Source organism: Phoca vitulina, unplaced genomic scaffold (assembly GCF_004348235.1).
Source record: "Phoca vitulina isolate PV1807 unplaced genomic scaffold, GSC_HSeal_1.0 scaffold87, whole genome shotgun sequence".
Taxonomy (NCBI): Eukaryota; Metazoa; Chordata; class Mammalia; order Carnivora; family Phocidae; genus Phoca; species Phoca vitulina.
The window spans coordinates 62,711-66,211 of NW_022589790.1; the positions used below are offsets into that span (position 1 = coordinate 62,711).

The 3,501-nt window shown below is 42.1% G+C and overlaps 1 long non-coding RNA gene across 1 annotated transcript; it reads left to right on the forward strand.

Annotated features, from left to right (window-relative positions):
- Positions 1–1,214: 1,214 nt before the first annotated feature.
- LOC116626426 lies at positions 1,215–2,158 on the forward strand. Its single transcript, XR_004298281.1, has 3 exons — positions 1,215–1,329; positions 1,486–1,665; positions 2,082–2,158. It is a non-coding gene; the product is annotated as an uncharacterized LOC116626426 (long non-coding RNA).
- Positions 2,159–3,501: the final 1,343 nt, after the last annotated feature.

Here is a 3,501-nt window from a genome sequence, read left to right on the forward strand (position 1 = left end):
TGCCTAGGTGGCCCAGTCATTTGAGCATCCAACTCTTGGTTTGGCTTAGGTCCTGATCCCAGTGTCCTGGGATAGAGCCCCATGTCAGGCCCTGTGCTCAGGGCAGTCTGCTTGTCCCTCTCCCTTCTGCTCTGCTCCTCCTCTGATGCGTTTGCGTGCGCGCTCTCTCTCAAATAAATAAACAAAATCTTTTTTTAAAAAAAGAAAGAAATGTGCTGCTTTATGGACACAATAATAAGATACAGAAGCTTATCTAATAATTACTATAATTTTCTAAATACTAAGGAGCATAAGTGGTAATTCAAGGTATCTGCATCAACTACGGTGTAATATGAAAACGGCTGAGGTTTCCACTGGCAATGGAGTTATGAGTCCTGTCAATCTTACTGGGGTCTGTAGCCTGCATTCATAATAAAAGGAAAGACTCGACTTCAGTTAGTGATGAGGAAAAATATGAGTGCTGATGTGAGAAACAAAGAGGAAAAATTATTAAATCTATGTACTACCTAGAGCCCACTGACAAGTCCTAGAAACAAGCAGAGTGACATTCCTCTAGGGACTCAACTGCCCCGATGTTAATACTTTGCTAAGGGCAAAATGCAATCCTAGCCTGAGCCGCACCAGGATCCTCTAAGTCTACTTTAACATATAAAAATTCCTTTGGAAACCTCATTTATCTCTAAATGCTCCCTCCAAGATACGTGTTGGCAATCATCTCCCCGCATACAACCCACCGATATACATCTGAAGGGTCTCATGACAAAGGTTTTATTAGATGGTAATGAATGACCTTTTCCCAACAATAGCTAGCCCCTCAGGGTCCTGGAAATCTTGCTTCTAAAATTCCTTAGAGACTTATGCTATCCGTAACCACCGGCCCCAACTTGAATGTATATAATGGGCCACCCCTCATGACCCCAGTGAAGCTCTTTCTGCCCACGGGTCCTGTCCCTTTTTAAAACTACCTTTCTGCACTGAAGACCTCTCAAGAATTCTTTCTTGGCCCTCAGCTTCATCAACTGCTGCTATTTTTTCCCATCCAGGTTCACAGACCCCTGACCACCCCTAGAGTAAGCGAACCTCTCTTCATGTTACTTGGTTGAGTTTCTCACTTCCAAAGTTGCAACTACAGCCTATCCACGGTAGAGGGCGCCAACAGCAAGGCACTCCCGCCCCGTGATGGAAATAGAATCCGGAAGAACTGCAAAATTAGAGCCTGCAAGCTGTGATTGAAGAGCTTGCATTATGAGTATAACAAAGAATGTTTTCTCTAGAAGAGTGGTCGTATTTTACGAAATATGTGCATTGAGATAGGAAATTATTCACAAGGTTGGGAGGAATTAATTCTGTCCACACACCTGCCCCCGGCTCTGTCCAGGCAAGAGGATGAGCAGGGCCTGGTCTGTGCTTATTTATTACCTCTGGTTTCCCCTCGTTTCCTAGCACTCACCGCGAGTGTCTATTCTGTTTTATTTCTCGCTGCAGATTCTGGGCTTTGTTCACACATCCCTTTGAGCTTGGTTAATGCAGTGAGCACAGAAGAAATGACCCCTTTCTGATGTTCCAGTGGTAAGGGGCGTGAGAGTCCTGACTAGTCGGTGTGCCAGTGATCCTGGAAAAAGACGTTGGCGGCAATGGAGTTGTCTGGAGCTGCCTGGCGGGCATGTGAGTTGAATAGCTGGCATCATTTCCAGAGAGGGGGGTGTGCAGGAGATGCTGATTGGACAATAGAGAGGGCATGCATTGTTCTGGTGTGGGTATGGAGCTTGTGGGTCTGGAGAGACTTGGAGTGGAAACGAAAGAGGAAGCCAGGGGACAGATCTGGGCTGGAGTTAAAAATCAAGAGGTGTTGATCCCACTGGCCACAGTGGCAGTGGGCATGAGAAGAGCAAAGGCCCAGGCCCGTGTCCTGCAGAATCCCAACATTTAGGGCAGATGGAGGAGGAGAGTCAGACCCTCAGACTCAGGAGGTGGGATGAGACCACCCTATTGTATCCTATTACAAGTTCAGTGTATTGATGCTTCAGATAACTGAAAATGATGGTGACTGTATAGTGCTCATGACTTTTACATGCTTGCAGGTCACTGGCCACCGTTGTGAAAGCTGCGTTGGGTGATTCGTTCATCATCCAACAGGGATGCTGCTGCTTCCACCCTGCCTGAACTTGGGGTTACAAGATGATCCAGAAATCCCACTTCTAGATATATATCCAAAGGAAATATAATCAGTATTTCGAGAGATATCTGCATGCCCAAGTTCATTGTAGCATTATTCACAATAGCTAATGTGTAAACAACCTAAGTGTCCATTGATGGATGAATGAATAAAGAAAATGTGATATATTGGGGCTCCTGGGTGGCTCAGTTGGTTAAGCATCTGCCTTCAGCTCAGGTCATGATCCCAGGGTCTTGGGATTGAGTCCCTCAGCGGGGAGTCTGCCTCTTCCTTTGCAGCCCCCCATCCCCTGTTCATGCACGCATTCTCTCTCTCTCTCACACAAAAATAAATAAATAAAATCTTTAAAAAGAAAGAAAATATATATTTATAATGGAATATTATTCAGCCTTAATATATAAGGAAATCCTGCCGTTTGTGACAACATAGATGAACCTGGAGGACATTGTGCTAAGGGAAATAAGCCAGACACCAAAAAACAAGTATTGTGTAAGCTCACATATATGTGGAATCTAAAAATGTCAAACTCAAAGAAACAGGCAGGAGAATTGTGATTACCAGGGACTGAGAGGTGGGGAAATGGGAAATGTTGTCAAAGGGTACAAACTTTCAGTTACAAGATGAGTAAGTTCTTGAGACCTAATGTACAGCCTAATGACTATAATTAATAATAATATTGTATACCTAAAATTTACTGAGAGTAGATCTTATGTGTTCTTACCATACACACACAAAATTAATTATGTGAGGTGTTATGATTGTGATGATTATTTCGCAATGTATATATATATCAAACATCACATTGTACACCTTAAATATGTACAATTTTTAGTTGTCAATCCTACCTTGCTTGATAAAGCTGGGGGAAAAGCTAGATTATGGAATAGCACTCTTTGCAGGGTCTAGGGATTCAGGAGCTCACACACGGGGGAGAGCCAGATAATAAAAAAGAAAACCAACCAGTAACCCAGATGATTTTAGCTATTGATCAAGGCCTGGGTCAACATTTGAAAAATCAATCACCATATTAACAAACTAAAAAAAATACCCATCCGATTATCCCAGTAAATGCAGAAGAAGCATTTGATAAAATCCAATATCGTTTTTTTTAGGGACATTTAATAACAGGCTTTACTTACTCTCCAGTAGAAACTTACAAAATGTTTATGGTTATACAGCAAGATATAAAGATTATGCAAAACATTTTTTTGGATTCATAACTTTTTTATTGAGGTATAATTGACATGTTATATTAGTTTTGGGTGCACAACATAATGATTTGGTATTTGTATATTTGATAATGTAGTACATACTACATTAGTACC